Source organism: Sander vitreus, chromosome 18, assembly GCF_031162955.1.
Source record: "Sander vitreus isolate 19-12246 chromosome 18, sanVit1, whole genome shotgun sequence".
Lineage (NCBI taxonomy): Eukaryota > Metazoa > Chordata > Actinopteri > Perciformes > Percidae > Sander > Sander vitreus.
Genome location: NC_135872.1, coordinates 26,912,798 through 26,931,716, shown reverse-complemented (window position 1 = coordinate 26,931,716; position 18,919 = coordinate 26,912,798). Strand labels below are relative to the sequence as shown.

The 18,919-nt window shown below is 41.4% G+C and overlaps 1 pseudogene; it reads left to right on the top strand.

Moving 5' to 3' along the window:
• The first annotated feature begins 2,530 nt into the window (after positions 1-2,530).
• The window catches only part of LOC144533124 (uncharacterized), a 33,076-nt pseudogene continuing 16,687 nt past the window's right edge, over positions 2,531-18,919 (top strand).

The window sequence follows — 18,919 nt, the reverse complement described above, 5'->3', positions numbered from 1 at the left end:
CGTACAGAGATTGGATGGCCCTGAGAAGGGACCCCCTCACCCTGTACTCCCCGCAGCACCTCCCACAGTATCTCCCGGGGCACCCGGTCATACGCCTTCTCCAGATCCACAAAACACATGTAGACTGGTTGGGCATACTCCCAGGCTCCCTCCAGGATCCTTGCGAGAGTAAAGATCTGGTCCGTTGTTCCACGACCAGGACGGAATCCGCATTGTTCCTCTTCAACCTGAGATTCGACTATCGACCGAACCCTCCCTTTCCAGCACCTTGGAGTAGACTTTACCGGGAGGCTGAGAAGTGTGATACCCTCTGTAATTGGCACACACCCTCTGGTCCCCCTTTTTAAAAAGGGGAACCACCACCCCGGTCTGCCACTCCTTAGGCACCGTCCCAGACTTCCACGCATTTATTTATTATTTATTTATAGAAATAAAGTGCAACACACAATTGATTTCTTACAGCAACAAGTGCTCTACAGTGAGTTCAATATGGTTCTACTTCTAAACTGCCCTCAAAATGTCAACAAAGTACACAGTTGTCATACAATGTGTGTTTAAAGTATATATCCATTTACCAAATGGAAAGGCAGCAATTGGCAGAACAGGCAGCAAAGTGACCCATAAATGTGCATATAAAATAGAAAAATGTGCATTGCAGCCCCTACACAAACACAAATAGAGGTATAGTTTGCCAAAGACATTGAACATTGTTGCATTTGAAACCGCTGTACCAGTCATATGGAACATACTTCTCATGCTTTTTTTCTGCAGGCCTGCTGATGAGTAGTGTGATGCCCAATCTTACATTCTTGGGGGCTTTTAGAGCTTTTGATGAAACAGTAGGGGAGAGAGGCTGGCGGTCTGGGCTAAGATGTTGGGGGAGGTAATTAGTGCAGAAATCCCACAGAAATATCTCTCATTAAACTCGAGTCAGACCGCCGTCCCAGCTTCCATCTGGAGGCCTTTCCCTCACTTTCTTTTATTGGCAAATGTTGGAGCTTTTATGACACTTTTTTATAGTCTCCATCAGAAACCTATCGGGCTATATTAATTCAAACATACATTAAAAAGCCTTTTTCAGATTCACAGTTTAGACCCCCAGGACATATACGGTACTTGAACAGTAGTTCATAAAAACAGCACACATACATTGGTATGCATTTTTCAGTTAGTTACTTCTAACATTCTTATCCATGTACAGTTTATGTTTAACGAACCAAATGTTTTAGTAATGCAGAACTATACAAGCATAGAGTAAAAATGCATAAAGTAAAACCTATGTAGGGTTTATGTTCAATGCTATGTTGTTGAAATGGGAACATTACAGTATGATAGCAACATGTATAAATCATTGATAAAGTATTCATAGTGAAAATGCAACATCGTAATAACCAAAATATTTAAAAAGTATTAAAGAAATCAAGTAACTGTCACATCCAGGGTCACACACTGCAGACCTTTTTTAACAGTGGCACATGCTGTGTCCTGTCAAAAACATTAACTTTCATATTATGGGATTGTGGCTACTAAAGGAATGCCCCCTTACAGTAATAACACGTAGTTCACCTACGTGATCCAATAATGTGGTGATCTGACTCTGCATAAGATTGAATCAGGAATTCCAGCTTCAGTCAAGTCATGCCTAATCAGTTACTCCTCACATCGTCAGTGTGGCCTTCCCTCTACCCTCTGTTCACTGGCAAAGGGGGAGGTCCTGCTGCACACACCAGTATCCAACTGTCCCATGTGTTATGTCACACACGCCTCTACCTGGCTCCATCAACTAGTGAAACAGAAAAAGATGTACTGTCAAAGCGTTTACAATCAGATTTACATGCAAACATTAAAAGTTCAAACATAACGAACCCTAATCCCCTTACTGAAATGTCATTAATGTAGTTTTGTTGCTGTTCATACAATGTATGGCTGATATAATATTACAGTTACAGTATCTCACCTTATATGAATACAAAAGCTCTACATTTGGAGTTTAATAACATTATATACACCTTGCAGTATGACTTAATATAAGACAGTAAAGCAAATTGCTCATGAATGGAGGCCCTCTTCATGAAGTGTTCAAGAGCCCAAATGACTGCTGGATCTCTCAGGAGATGAGGGGGGGGGGGTTTAAGCTTTTTGCTGGAGTGATTTGCATATGCCAACACAACTTCTCAACCCTCCTTATGTTTCTGCATCAAGGCTGCTCCCAGGCCAGGGTTACAACCCAAACTCTGAATGAAGAAATGGTGTGAATTCAGGAAACCTCAGACATGGTAGACCTGGTCCTGGACAAAACGGCAAAGATATTGTTTGACTTGTTTTATGGTGTTTGGCATTTTAAACCTTTCAACATAGCTTCGACTTTGTCGGAATCTGGTTTAATAAAGGTGTGATGCAGTAGCCGAGGAAGGTGAGGTCGCTTAAGCAGAACCGACATTTGTTGAGCTTCAGAGACAGGCCAGCAGCCTTGAGTCTCTTGAATACTTTCTCCAAATCAGCCCAATGTTGCTCAAAGGTGCAGGCAACAATGTCGGCCAAATACAAAGCACATTTTGTAGATGAGACCAGCAAGCACTGTGTTCATGAGTCTCTGAAATGTTTCTGGTGTGTTGCCAAGCCCAAAGAGGAATATGTGGAACTGAAACAGACCGTGAGGTGTGATATGTAGGTTTTTTTGGTCTGGACTGTTCTGCAACTGCCACGCCAGTCATCTCGAGCCAAGTCCAATGATAATGAAACATGCTCTGACAAGAAAGTCCAGTGACTCATCATTGCGAGGAGTACCTGTTGACCTGGTTCAAACCTCTAGAGTCCACACAGAACCTTGGATAAGCACTGTGCCTGTTTACAATCATGACTGGAGCAGCCCATGATGGTTCAAAGATGACCATAACACTATAGTGTTGTTCAAGCGCAGTAGCAAAGGAATTGTCAAAAAACTCCCAAATATGTACTTCCCAAATAGCAATACCTGTTAACCAAGACTGACCTGTATCTGACCTGATTGGGTTTCCATTCCTAAACTTCTAAAATAATTGTCAGTTCTGTTCCACACCCACCTACAACACACACACACATCCATACCATAAAAGCCCCACACACACTAATCCCTGCAGTCGGCGGCCTCTTTGTTTTCAGCGTAATCTAACTTCTTTACAGGTGACTGAGCAACCCCTGCCTGGAGATTAACTAATTTCTTTAACAACTTTGAGCAGGGTGTCACATTTACTACTGTCTCTGCCTTCAGACATGACTGGAAATCCAGGGAACTGAGCTCATATATACTCTGTGTGTGTGTGTGTGTGTGTGTGTGTGTGTGTGTGTGTGTGTGTGTGTGTGTGTGTGTGTGTGTGTGTGTGTGCCTGCATATGTGTGTGTGTGTGTGTGTGTGTGTGTGTGTGTGTGTGTGTGTGTGTGTGTGTGTGTGTGTGTGTAGTGGAAACCTATGTTGTCATGTGGTTTTTGGATGGGCCACTATCAGCTGAGATCATTTTAGAAGAGATTATTTTCAAAGAGCAGAGACGAGACACTCCACCTCTTGATCATCAATCAAGGAGTCATGACATGACATGAATATAAGAATAAGAGAGTCTCAGTATTCAGAGTAACTCGTATTTATTGAACATGTTTATTATTTGCGTATTATTGGTGCGGCCAGAAAGGACTTTGGCTCAGATAGGGGGATGCAAAAGAACATTCTTCTGAAAATATGGTAAGATAATCTTTAGAACCATCAGCCATGCTGACCATTGTCAGTAAGGTGGGGGAAGGGATTGGGCCCACAATTGGCTTGATTCTCGTGTGGTGTGTACCCCGCATTAGAATGTCCATTGTTATTTTAGTTTTAGTTTATTTAGGTGAGCTCCCCTTATTGACCACAAAGGTAAAATATGTTAGTAAATTTGAATATAACAGGAGGGTTAATGTAGAAACTCACAATATGACTATTTTGTAATGAAAAGTCATATAAACTGATAAGACACAATCTTCTGAACTGAGAAATCCAGAGAGAGTTGTGTGGCGCTGATAGTCTTAATTAGCTTTGTAGCAACTAATTTGGCAATGGCTTGAATGTAACGGACGTTCATTAATATCAAAAACGCATTAAAGCTTAAACTCCGGCCAGACAGCTAGCTAGACTATCTGTCCAATCTGAATTTTCTGTTGCACGACTAAAACAACTTTTGGACGTACACATGTTCCACCAAAACAAGTTCCTTCCCGAGGCTATTTTGCAGAGGCGCCATCATTGTGTCCAGCACTTAGCGCCACCCGAGACAATTCTGATTGATTTAATGAAATGCCAATAAACCAGAGCACGTTTTTCTCCCATCCCGGAATGATGTGTGGACTAGCCAGACCCTCCTCCCCAGCACTGTGGAGGAAGGTCTGGCAATGCAAGACTAAAATCAATGTAATGTCCGCCCATTAGGTATGGATCTGTCTCCAGTTTCAGTCTATGCTGAGCTTACCACATTCTGACAGTGAGTGATATCAATCTTCTTATCTCATTCTCAAAAAGAAAGCAAATAAGTCTATTTCTGATCCTTGTTTTTTTTGAGGAACGGGATGACGGTGGAGGACTTGAAGCAGGCTGGTATGTGGCATGTCTCCAGCAAGGTGTTAAAGATGTCTGTGAACACCGGAGACAGCTGATCAAATAAGCGTATTTACCCCAATGTTGAACCATTCTTTATATTCAACAGCATAAACTGATGAATAGACAATAGTGAGGCAGATAATAGACAGAAGTGGAGCACCCTTAAGCCTATGGTTTTGAAATTACATGTTAAACTGTGATATTAAAGGTTTGTGTGGCCACATACTTTTGGCCATGAGGTGTATCTCAATTTTAGAATTGAAATGATCTACAAGCTCATTGGCTGAGACCTAAGAGAGGGCGGGTGTGGAAGGGAAAAGCTGAATAAATATTACCACTTGTTTGCACAGAGATAGTACTGTCAAAGAAACGGGAATGATCAGAGAGAGCAACATCAGTCACCATGACCTTGTTCAGACCCTTGGAAATAATCACATCCAGAGTGTGACCCTTATTGTGTGTGGGCTCCGTCACATACTGAGTCAGTCCATAGTTATCAAGAACACAACACAGTTCTTTAGTTACTGTGTCCCGGGGGTTGTCAACATGACAGTCAATATAGATTATAGATAGCAGTTCAGTAAAGTCATCAAAGTAGGTTAGACAGTATTTAAGTGGCCTGTAGATAATTTAAAACATGAATTTAGCTGAAGAGCCACATATTCAAATGAAACAAAATGTCCATAAGATAGGGTGAGAGAGAATAGAATTGGAGAGAGTCATTAATCTCTTAACGTACCCCTGGCCCGCCAGCCTTTTTTCTTTTAGAGGCTGTATAGGGCTCAGGGTTTTAGATCAATTTGTTATTGTTTTTTTTAATATGCAGACATACAGAACAAAGAAACACAAACTGAACAAGAACAAAAACCCTCGCCCACCCCCCACTCTCTGCGGTCTCGAGGAAAATAAAACCTTGCCTAATCACTCTCCTCTAGTTCTTGTGACGCTGAGGTCATTAGGTCTGATATATGTGCTGCTGCACTTTTCCATAGGTTGATAGTTGATGATTTAGCTTTGTTAATCCTTGCTGTAGAGAGCTCAAGCATAACTATGTCTAGAAAATACACCAGCCACTGTTTTATACAAAGCGAGTGAGGGGGGAGCCAGCACTGAGCTATCATTTTCTTGGTTGCAGTTGAGCCGGCTAGCCAAATTTTCTCCCGAGCAGGTGTAATTTAGAGTCGTCATTAAGTAACAAAACAATCGGGTCAGTAGGGATTCGACATCCTATCACATCAGATATAATTGATGATGTTTTATTCCAGAACTCATGCACCTGTTCACACTCCCAGACCATATGCAAGAAAGTTCCAGTTTGTTCAGGTTGACAGAATAGTGTGCAATAGGGAGTGGGAATGACTTTAGAGACGTATCTCTTCTGGGGAGTCCAATATGTCCTGTGACATATGTTGAAATGGATGTACTGGTGATTTGCGTTCTTGGAACAGCGGAAAATGTTGTCCCAAACTGTCTCCCAATTAATTATGTTCCCCTCAGGGCTCAGCTGTCGCTCCCATTTCTTTACTATTGGGAGTTCTCCTATGGATACTTGCATCAGTTTAGCATAAATCTTGGATACTAATCCTCTCACAGGAAAATCAACCAACCATTTAATGATTGGGTGCGCCTCAAGACTGTTTCCCCATGGCACTCCATAACATTTTAGGGCTGACCTTAAGCAAAGATAAAAGAAGAAGGGTGTCCTGGGGACCTCAAAACTAGCTCTCAGGTCTTCAAAACTTAACATACCTCTCTCATTGAATAGCTGGTCTAAAGCATAAATTCCTCTGTCACTCCACTGGTTACAAGTAAAGGGTTTGTTACCAGAGATTTGTGCCATATTGGGGTATTCAAATGCCACTTATTGTTATAGCATAGGTGCTCCTCCACCTGTTTAAAGTTGGTAGGGCTCAGTTTTAAAGCTAGAATGAGGATATTGGTAACATGAAACTAAAAGATGTAAAGAAACCATTGACATGCTAGCCGGTCGGGAAAGGGGCTAAATAATGCGGAAAGTTAGGCTAAAGTTTGGCATGGGAAAAACTGGTATGGCCATTTTAAAGGAGTCCCTTGACATCTCAAAACCATAGACTTTTCCCCACGCAGTTTAGATGTTATTTTTGCCTATTTTAAAATGGTGTGTTTCTACATACTGGGGTCCCTAAACAGTGTGGGAATTGCATACATTGAGTATGACTGGACTCTTGTGGATTCATGTGTGATGATGTTAGTTCCCATGGTAGCCATTTCATTGTAGTGAGACTATTTTTTTGACCTTTAGGATAATCACAGCCTCATGAAACTTTACAACCACAAACTAGAGACCTTGGACACTCAGAGGATGTATATCCTTTCCTAGATATATTGAAAATAAGGTGGTTTCTCTGCAGTTTCAAGAACAGAAGTGCTCGCCAGCCATGGTTAGCATTGCTAAGCCTCTCACATTCACACAGCCCTAAAGCATACCCTGCTTTATCTTCAATACCTCAGACCTTATCTTGTTACAATCCCTCCATTTTTCCATCTGTGTGCATCCATGCCCCAAAAATGCTTGTAACTAACTTAGCTCTGGGGAGCTTGTTCCCCAGAAACCTTATGTTTTTTTCGCCCCACAGTTTTCCTTGGATTAGGGTGGCACCTAAATCATGGTTGCAGCCTTCGCCGTGGTCCTGCTCTGCGCCCTACTATGCTCTGCTATCTCATGGCACCATCTCAAAAATTTAATCCCAATTTTAATTTCATGTGAATCTTTGACAGTCAGGGTTATTTTAGGTTTTATTTTCCAAACTATATTGTGAAAGAGCTTTGGTACCCACTTGATAAGTGAAGGCACTTTTGCTCAACTTTTTTAAGTCTTAACATACAAGGAAGAGCACCTTAATGTCTATGCACAAATGTAAATTGTAACTGTATTTCTGCAAGATTTGCACATACACTGGTCACCATCAGATATCTTCAACATTATAACAATACAGTGACATTAACCTTTAACCTTTCCTGTAGCCACTTTACTTTTCACACATAAAGCATCATTGAATTATCAAACCTATCAAACCATGAAGACTAATTAGTGTTGAATGTGTCCGCTCCATCTTACTAGAATGAAAACATAACAAAGAGTTTAAATGTTAGCCAGCACTGAGAAAGCTGAAGTGGTGAACTCTTCACTAACCTAAATACATGCCGTGTGAGGATCTACTGCCATTACATATTTGTGAGTAAGTGCTGCTTCTATTTTTAAACAGGTCTGTAGGTCCCTCTCTTTCATTTAAGAACCTATTTTGGTCAGCTCACTTTCTTGCTTTGTTGAAGTTTGAATTCAAGTAGTCAGATGGAAAGATTTGCAGCTGTGGACAACATTACGTAATCGAAAGTGTTGATTTACTTAATCAGGAGCTTGAAGGATGTCTTCTTAGTGAAGGAATCACAAAGATCCATCTGGATCACTCTTACTGTTCACATGCTAATACGTTTAAGTCTATTCCTAGATTGATGAATCACAATGTTATTGTGTTACATTAAATGTAGTCTGGATCAAAGGAAGTACATTTGCACACCTTCCACTCTCTGTGCATTGCCGTTCTAAAAATCCCTTTGCTGCAGGAAACAACAACTAACTTCGAGCTAGCAAGCTACACACTGAAAACGGCAAGTTTTTAAGGAAATTTAGATTGTGCAACAAGGCAGGCCTGCTTGTTTTTTTTTCAGTGAATGATTGTAAAGATTTTAAAAGAATATGTGTATTGCATTAACTATCTAACTGGGACATTTTGGGACCGATTGGTGGGGATTGCTGTGGACGAAGTACACATGGAGATACACTAGTACCCAGGAACCCAATGCTGACTGGAAACGGGAGACAAACAGCAGCGTACTGTATTAAAGTGTAATGTTTTGGTGATCCATCCATCCAATGCCATCTCCTGCCTACATGGACTTTGTCGCTCTGCAACAACGTCACATGACTTCCTCATTTGCACCCGTTATAATTACTACGCCCGCTAGAAGTTGCTATCACATGAACATAACCAGATATTGTTTTGGGGTACATGCTGAAATGACTGATGCCAATGACAGGACAGTTTCAATAAATGATGTAATGCGTATTCTGGGCAGACTTCCTGCCAGAATGTAAAAACTAATCACTCACTACTATATACTGTAAGTAATTGATGAGTCTTTTTGTTATTCTTCCCCACAGTACTGTACTTCACATCACAGACTGTATGTGCGTTTCAATTCTCTAAAATCAGTTCCTCATGAACAACAAAAGTATATCAAAATGACCCACATGACCATTACTGAAATGTTCTCTAATCCATTTGAACCTAACCACCTCTTGGTTATGGTTAGAGAAAGATGGTGGTCATGGTGACTGATGTTACCATAATCAGGGAAAGGAATGCAAAATAATGGCTTCCGAATATGGTACCTAACCAAATTTCTGTAGTCTGCCTGTCTGCACTGTAATTGCACAAGAAAGAAAGCAACAAACGATTCATAGCGCATGTGACTCATTACTGTAACTGGCATTTATATTGTTAGAGTTTCCTTTTAATATCCACAGAGAGAAAGGTTTGACTGCTGTTTAAATACATACACTTAACATATTTTTTATTGTATGAAATAAAGGTACAGTAGCTAGTTTGTTTGGAAAAGCTTACTGAGGCAAATAAATAAGATGTATGCTGCAGGTAAACTTTGTATTAGTTGGATATAACCAGCATGGTGGAGATGAACAGTTGTGCACCCCTGGTTCATAATAAATGCATTAAAGTAAAGCTCCTGGGCTCCTAGGATTTAAACCTTTGTACAGGAGGAGACTCAACTGAATATCAACAAACTCAGACAATAATGTGAAACGCACCAGTTTACTCCTTTACTCGGCCTGTGAAAAAACTTGTATAATGTCTTTTGTCAAGTTTTAGAAAGTAACTCTGATGGTGCCGATAGTATGATGGCCAACCACGGCAAATGCGCACCAATGGCCCAAAACACTGATGTGATGTCATCAGCTTGGGTTCGAGGATTCAATTCAATTCAATTGTATTTATAGTTATTTCATGACACTTTAGAGATTAGGGTTAGACCACACTCTATAATTTACAAAGACCCAACCATTTCCCACGAGCAAGCATTTGCCGTCACGGAAACCTCGGACAGACCCAGGCTCTGTGTGGGCCACATCTGTCGCTGCCTGTTTGAACACAGACACTGATATAGATATGCAGATATAGAGAAATATGATTCATAATTATTATAGCAGTTGGAATGATGAACAGTGGCAGTTATAGTAACAATAAAGATAGTGGAACTATGACTAGAAACAACAGTTGTAGCAGTTCAGGGCAAAGTGGGGCGATGCGGGGCGTAGTGGGGCGTTGCAGGGCGTAGCGGGGCGTTTCGGAGGGTAGTGGAGCACAGCAGGGTGTCGAACCATAAGACCACAGCAGCTACAACCATGATTCAGTTAGAAACACTTAAAGCTTAGTGTTATTTATTTATCATTACATATAGAAATCCGTTCAGGGAATTACTGATGAGTTCTACAAACACACTGGGCTGTGAACTGAGATCACCTGAACAGAGATTCTGATCTGTGTATGTTTGTACAACATTAACCTATGTTGTCTTTCTATTCCTACAGCTGAATAGAAAGTCTGAATCCCTGCAGTCCTTTACAAAATCAGGATTTGGTGTCCTTTTTGTCTTACATCAAAAATAATTTATAGGACTGCAGTGTTTAGTGGAAATGTCAGCTCTTTTAATTTTATATTTGAACATATGTTCTTTTCAGGAGGGTAAACTGCACAGTTAGAGAGATGGCAGGCTCAGCATGATGCCTATTACGCCCAAACGACTTCTTTACTGTGGCTTGAGAATAAATGTGGGACAAATTATACCATCAAATGACACGTACCAATTACAAAGTTACAAAGTAAAAATCTGTTCACATAGTTATAATCCAATGCCAATGAGCTGGGTCCTATAATTGATGCCAGTTTGACTCAATCACAGATTGTTTTAATTGGTAGCATGTTTATGCTGTATGTGTGTTTGCGTGTGTGTGTGTGTGTGTGTGTGTGTGTGTGTGTGTGTGTGTGTGGGTTGTTCTGGTCTCGATAAATGCTGAGGTTATGGTGACACTCAGATACTTCCATGTCAGATGACTGAGGGAGTTAATTGGAGGGTAAGTGGGGGAAGGATATGGGAGGGGAGGACTGAAGGTGGGGGTGGGGGTTATTTCCTGCAAAAAAAAAACATGTATTTTGTAAAGGAACATTTGTAGGGTTGGAAGCTGTAACAGTGAAACTTGTGAGAGACATACAGACAATTCAGTTTAGTTGAAAAGCTTTCGCTGCTGTGAGCAACCACCGCGAGACTCTGTCAGCCGACTAGGAGACCGTCCACACCACACAAAAATGCTTTAACCACTTGCTGTGCATTCAGATCGTGAACAGAACTGCATTGAGTTGATCCTGTAAGGATTACTGTCATAGTTTATCGGATGCCAAAACAACGCACAGCAGTTTATAATGAGATTTTACACTAAAGTACACTAAAGTTATCAAAGTGACTTTCATTCATTACATCCTTTATGGTGATCTTACCAGGAATGTGCGCTTACACGTAGTTGTTTGGCCGATATAGTGCATTGCTGGGCGTGAAAGAGTTCAAATTTGTCTTTAATAACTGAATAAATGAGCCAGATATTAATCTTGGTGCCACTATCTTGTTGTCTTAACAGGTTATCTAAAGTTGTAAATGGTCAGCCAAATTAACTAAACCAAAGGCTAATGTTAGACATGCCCTAGTCTAATTTTGACTCATTGGCGCCAGTAAATACCAGACATCCACTTAAAGTTGCCACCAAGTAATGTAAGGTGTTTAACATAGGCTCATTTATGCTGAACAACTTGGAGTGAACATAATGTTTGCAAGGCCAGCAGAAAACCTACTAGCATTAGGTGTACTATATGAAAATGTTCATGCTTTTTTTATATGGCAACTTAAGAGATACAAATGTCTACCAAAAGAAAATAAAGATTGTCAGGGCAGTTTGACTTGAAGTCATACTGAGAAACAGAATAATAGAAAAAGTTACAGAGAATCGTTCTGTTCAGGATTCATAGATCTCCAATTGCCATAGTTACTGTGTTCGTAATGGGTTGTGTTACACTGTAAGGTGTTATTTTGTCTACATGCACACACTCTACATTAACAATTGGTCCAAAACAACACGTGAGCTTGACTAAGTTCTGAGGCGATCTACAAAAACATGTCTTTCACAACCGTGAGCTTCAGGTTGGAATACACAAGGCCCTTCAAGCTGGCACTGATGAAATGTACACAGTATATTATACACATCATATCTGTAATTAATTGATCATCTGTCACAATTGATGAGGTGGAAAATGGGTGGAGGGATGGTTTCATTTAGTTCTTACGCTGAAAATGATTTTAATCTGAGTGTCAGAGGTTTTTCTACTGCTGGATCCCCAGTATTATCTTTCACAGGTCAAAGTGACATGTTAGTATTCTTTGTGGCCGCAAAGTACTAAAGTAGTCTTGGTCATACAGTAAATGCCAGGCTGGGTGTGTTTGTGGCCAGGTCAGGTCTGAGCTGGTAGCTTGGGTATGCCAGTGGGCCTGACAGGCCTCCTCCAGGCTCTCTCTAATAGGTGCTAATTGCATTCCATCCTCGCTGGTCAGTAGCCAGAGGGAATGTGGCTGTTATTACGGTGGAGTCCTGGAGCCACGGGCCATCAGCACATTCTTCTGGACTCAGTCAAAACACGCCTCCTGCAACCACAAAGGTGTGAGGCAGGCTGCTAGGAGAGCAGCCCATAGGCAAGGCTTTCTGAGCAATGTACGAGTGGAGATGCATGTGTGGGTTCAGGAACATGTGAAATGTAAATGGACCGCATTTATATAGCGCTTTTCTAGTCTTGAGTCTCACGGCGCTTTACGCCACATGCACTATTCACCCCATTCACACACACATTCATATACTGGTGGCCGAGGCTACCATACAGTTAACCGAGGATCATTTCTTCTTCAGTTGATGCTATGTTAAAACTCTGGATTTCAACGTTTCTAATTTCCCAAATAGACCACACAATTATCATTTTTATGATACACTTCTCTTACAACCAAACTCCAAACACTTGATTTCCCACTTTATCGCTGCCTTTGAGACACCAGCGGGTACCAGTCATCTCAGGGAGGCATGGGCAAAAGAACTGGGAGTTCCACTGTCAGAGGAATTATGGATTGAGGGCCTGTCCAGTATACAGAAGTGTTCTCTAGATATCGGTTAATTCAATTTAAAGTCATACATAGACAGCATTATTCCAAAACTAAACTAAACTAAACTTAGGATATTTGAATCAGTGTCTCCTATGTGTGATAGATGTGGCGGAGCCGAAGGTTCACTTTCACAATTTATTCTGGTACTTCCCAGTACTGGACAACTTTTGGAGTGACATATTTAATTGGTTCTCTAAGCAATATAAAATAAACATTCAACCAGACTGTAACCTGGCAATCTTTGGCTCCTCTGAAAAGACATCGACCCTCCCTTCCCACTGTAAGCAGGCACTTAAAACAGTTTGTGTTTCTAGGATGGAACAGATTCGCCTTAGCAGAGGGGATGCACCAAACTATTATGAGAAAGCGTGGAAACCATTCTTGGCTTTACTTGATGAGACCTAAATGACCAAAATATGAAACAGGCTTCTATGTATTTTTTCGGCACTGACTAAGGGTTTGATTCTCCTCTCTGAGTGTGTGTGTAATTGTTCTTTTTGTTTTGTTTTGTTTTCTATTCATACTCCTGACGGTATCATGAGACAGGAAGCACTGGACTACTATGGTTATTGTATATACTCTCATATAGCCTCTGTCTTTCTTTTATTACTTCATTTACTTCATGTAACAATGTCAGATGCTGTATACCCATCAGGTTTTTTCTATTTTTTTGTAAAAGTTTAAAAAAAGTTAAAATAAAATATAAAAAAATAAATAAAAAAAACCTCTGGATTTCATGATCATCCGATGCCTACCATACACTAGAAGACTTTGAAGACTTAGATTTTGAAAAGACAATCACTTCACATTTAACGTTAAAGACTAGGATCTTGCAGGGTCACACATTGCAAGAATACAACTAGATTAATTTAGAAAAATGTAACCAAGCTAGCTAGCTACCGCTAGCATTAGCTGGTAACTTATGGGAAAGTTTGCAGATTTTCTGTTGTAGGGTACATGCAGATGAACGATGGCAGTACCCGGAGGTCCGCGTTTATCCACCGGTAAAACTCCCGTTGGATTGCGCGCTTCAGAAGGGTTGAAAATCAACAACTTTCCCTCTTTAGTATAGAAACCATAAACAACACCGGCTCTAGCCATTTGCTGCTTCCTGTTTGGTGCTGGAGCGAGCGTAACCATTGGTTGTTGACAATGTCCACGTGATTTACTTCACTACCAAGACTTAAAACTTACGATAATATCAAACACGGTTGGTTTTGTCAGAACGTCAAGACGGGAAAAAGACTTACTTTTTGACCATCTCACACCAAAAGATTGAGATGACGGGAGCGCGCCCAACTCTAGCAAGACTCTCATGATTTCATTTGGATATCGGAAATTAGTCCAAAACAGTGGAATTGTTTGACAAGTTGTTTGGTGTAAGGTCGGCATTAGTCTTAAATTGCTTTTGACAAAAGTGCAGTGCCCGTTCAAAACGTGCCTTTTGGAAACAAGCCAAATGCTTGGCCTCTGGTATTACTGCCTTGCAGCTTTCTCTAGAACCATTGTACCCTGAAATAACTTACAAAAGGCCTTAAAAATAACTCAACTGTTCTCCTGGAATAGGACCTCATTTCCAAGTTAGCCGGTATGTTATTTATCAGTGGAGACCATTTTCAACACTTCCAGTCCTTCCAGTTGCAGAGTTCGCTGGTTTTGGTGCAAAAAAACATGCTAACACGCGCAAACTCAAGCCAGAGGAAGCGCTGCTCAGAGCTCAGATATGTTCTAGATATGTTACGATGCTAAAATTACAGTTTATTTACATGAAGTCTGGTGGGTTTAGCGAACGCAATTTTGCAGACTTTTTATCTTTAAAAAAAGGATCTTACTCTAACTGAAATGTTGTCAGACACTTAGAATATTAATCTGAGCCTGTCAGCGGCAAAACGAGCACTTTTATGAACGTAAATACAAGCTGGACAATTGACGTCCATTAACTTACATTGTAGCTTGTTTCGCCGTTGCCGACTGCGATCTTGTTTAATACTGGACCAATGTAAAAGGAAAATATTTCCTTAATAGTTCTATTTGTATCCGATACTCAATGAGCTGTTGCAGAAACAAGCCCAGCGTGAAGCAATAAAGCAAAAGCTGTCAGATCAGCTGTCCTCTGAGGTGTAGTGGAGTACAAGTATGAAGTAGCAGCAGGGGTGATTCTAGGATCACACCTTTAGAGGGGCTCAGCCCCTAATGAGAATGTGACATGGATATGGCGCATGCAAAAGTGTTAATCTGCGCCATGAAATTACCAACTTCTTCACAACCGCACTCCTGCTCTCCCTCTGACTCAGCCAACCACAACCACCTCAACCACAATCTAAGCTTTCCAATGATATTAGTGCCAGGTTTGCGAGAAAATTAACATTGAACTTACATGAAATGTTATCATATTTGCATTCTGCATACATCTTTGCACACCATTACTCTCTGTGAAATATCTCACAAACTCTTCACTCAACAATGCATCGGTACAACAAGCGGTTCCTGGGTAATCTGGTTTTGAAATTGCAACATAATTTCTACATGATCTCCAGCTTTGGGCCAAAATTATAATGTATTCTCATGTAAACTATTTATGTCAGCACAGACATTTTTGTAAATTGCTTAGCCAGTGTATCCCACCATAATGGTTATTATATTGCCAGATTCCAGACAATCCCACTTACAAATATAAATATATATTTATACTGGTATGCTTCCTAGTGACATTAATGCAAAAATATGAAGAAAAAACTATTCAACCTGTGTGTGCATGGTTATAATCCTGAAGTGCAAAATAGTTCAGGCTACAGCACAAATATTTCCATCCATGGATAAGAATAATCAAGTCATACCTCTGAATTTCTCTTCAAAGTGCACCAGATTGATGCATTTAAACGTTAAAATAGACTAAATGTTCTTACAGGGGAGCATGCCCATGGACCCCCCTAGGGGGGCTTGTGCCCCAGTGCAGCTCTAGGTCTTGTGATGCCCCTGGGGCAGTGTCCCCGTTTTAAGTTTTACAAAGATAAAAACATTACCTTTTTTGGAGGTATTTACGCTTCTGAGCCGAAAATGTCCCCGGCTTTTGTCTCAGAAATCTGGTCACCTTATCTAAAGGACTACAAGTCACTGACAACGAATGCAGTTCCATCCGTCTTTCCAGATGCACCAACAGCTACTGATGAACAGTTAATAACTTTCGGTAGGCTACTCTAGCTAATAAAGCTAGCCCCATTCATAACGTTAGCCTATCTGCTACTAATAGATTGAGACTGACAACGTTAGTGGAACGTTACTGTTCAATGCGTTGTGGAGAGTGACAACGTTAGCTAACGGTATAACTACACTCTTGGTAGATACCTGGCTGGGCTAACCGCTAACTTTAGGTAATTGCTGACAGAAACGTCATGTAAGCTCGGACAGTTTACATGCAAATTGCTAGCCCGTGTACCATGTACCGGTAACATTATGTGAGTTATAGCCTGGCAGAGTGGAATTAGTTGGAGCTCACAGCGGCAGGTAAATAAACTTGCATGATTGTCATGTAAACCGGCTTCCTCTGTAGCGTAGGTAATATCACTCCGCCGCTGCTGTAGCCTATGCTACCAACTACAGGGAACAAAGTATAACTATTGCAATGCAATGCAAGGGTAGTTTTAATTCTAACATTATTCTGTCAACAGATATTTACATCGATAGTCTGGCATTATAATTTATTTGCCTCGGGTGTACTGTGGAGTGTGTAAGACTGTTTTTAATGGCAGGCTAGCAGATACTGTTGACTTGCGCTAGCCTAGCACCAGCGAACTCTGCAACTGGAAGGACTGGATGAAAAGTGTTGAAAACGGTCTCCACTGATAAATAACACACTGGCTAACTTGGAAATGAGGTCCTATGTCCAAAATTCTGAACCACCCCTTTAAAGGTGCAGTAGACTTGTAAAAATAATTTGTCATATTTGCTGAAACTGACCCTATGTTCCAGTAGAACTACATGAAGCAGGTAATAAAAAAAGAAATCCGGCTCCTCTGGCTCCACCTACAGCCTGTAGTAGTGGTAGTTGAGTTGCTGGAGAGTAGGGTGCTTTGAGCCTGGTACTGGCACCGCGAGTTGCCGGTCGTTTCTGCAGGCGGCAGTTGGTGGAAGAGTTACGCCGAGAATGGTGGGCCTTTTGCCGGGTACAGGGCACCGGTCGTTTCTGTTACATTACGGTTAAGTTTAGGCGACGAAATGTAAGCATTAAGCAGCAAGAACAGCTTTCCTCAGTGAATAGAGCAGATCAGGGAGAACATTTGCATCTGACACCAGAGGTTACTATCTCCTCCCATATATAACCACCTGTTAGCATGTTTTAGATTTAGATTTTAAGATGAAAATAAGAAAATACATTCATTCATTATTGATTTCAAGTTATTCATTTATATTTGATTTCTCAGTCTCAGGACTGGTTCCAGTGAATCACAGAGCAGAGTAAACAGTGTGACAACAGAGCGAGGAGAGGCATAGGAAGGAAGGATTTTGTGGAAAAACAGAGATCAGTCTTGTTAGTCAGTCTCGGGTTCTGTTAGCTTTTCCATTGGCTGGCCCACTAGTCATTGTGTGAGAGCATGCTGAAGACTGGAACACTGCCAGCTGAAGACAGCGGAGGACACACTATATTAAAGTTAAACACCAGCTCCCACACAGTATGGATGGTCCTGTGAAATGTTAATACAGTGTTAATACTGCTCTCCCACCTCAATAGTCATTACACAACTCTATAGTCAGTGGGATACTCAGAGGGCCTCTCATTGTGTGTGTATGTGTGTGTGTGTGTGTGTGTGTGTGTGTGTGTGTGTGTGTGTGTGTGTGTGTGTGTGTATGTGTATGACGAAGTTATATTAGCGTATAGAAGAGTTTAGATGAACCCGGATCTGGAGTCCCTCTGTCAAAACACTGAAGGGAAGTAGACTATGTTGGTGCCTCTCCCTCTCTCTCTCTCTCTCTCTCTCTCTCTCTCTCTCTCTCCCTCTCTCTCTCTCTCTCTCTCTCTCTCTCTCTCTCTCTCTCTCTCTCTCTCTCTCTCTCTCTCTCTCTCTCTCTCTCTCCCAAAAGCTCATTGTGAGGCATCGACCAGAGAGGAAGAAAATTAACTCTCTTATCCTTCCTGCCTCTCCTCAACTGATTTGTCTGCTTCCCAGTATTGTTGCGCGCACACACACACACACACACACACACACACACACACACACACACACACACACACACTGAATACGAGAGCAGCGGTCATAGTTTATTTAAAGGGTTGTTTAGTGGAACTAACGCACAGGGCTGATGTTAGACTGCCCTTGTGTCACATCCTGTTTGCCTGCCAGGGGCTGGTGGACTCTGAATCTTCACTTCCCAATACTGCTATTAAGGATATGTCTAATAATGTGGACACTTGTAATAAGCAGCAGGCTTTGACATTAGGCATGGCCTAGTCTCACATTGCCAGACCTTCCTCCACAGCGCTGGCTAGTCCACAAAACATTACGGGATAGTAGAAAAATGTGCTCTTGTTTATCGGCAATCACAATCGTCTTGGGCAGCGCTAGGCACCTAGCGCTGCCCAAGACGATACGCAAAACAGCCTCGGGAAGGAACTTGGTTTGGTGGAACATGTGCACGTAGGGAGGCAAGCTCTGGATTTATAATAGCTGTCGAGTGTGTGATGAGAATTTCACTCAAAAAAAGATAAATATGATTTGATTGTCGTTTCTAGCAAGGGGGACGGTTCCCGAATTGACCGGAGTTTAGAATGCCAACAGGAAGAAAGCGGAAAGTGAGGGACATCTGGCCGAAAACAAGGGACATCCGGCAGAACCTCCAGCGGCATCGGAACAATCCAAGTAAATGAAACACTGTCGATATAGACCATGGCCAACGTCAGCTCCAACAAAACAGCCACACACCGCCGGGTGGAGACAGCTACTATGAAAAAACGTACATATAGGCTGCTCTGCTTGGCCATAAGCACATAGCACGTCGTTTTATTTTGAG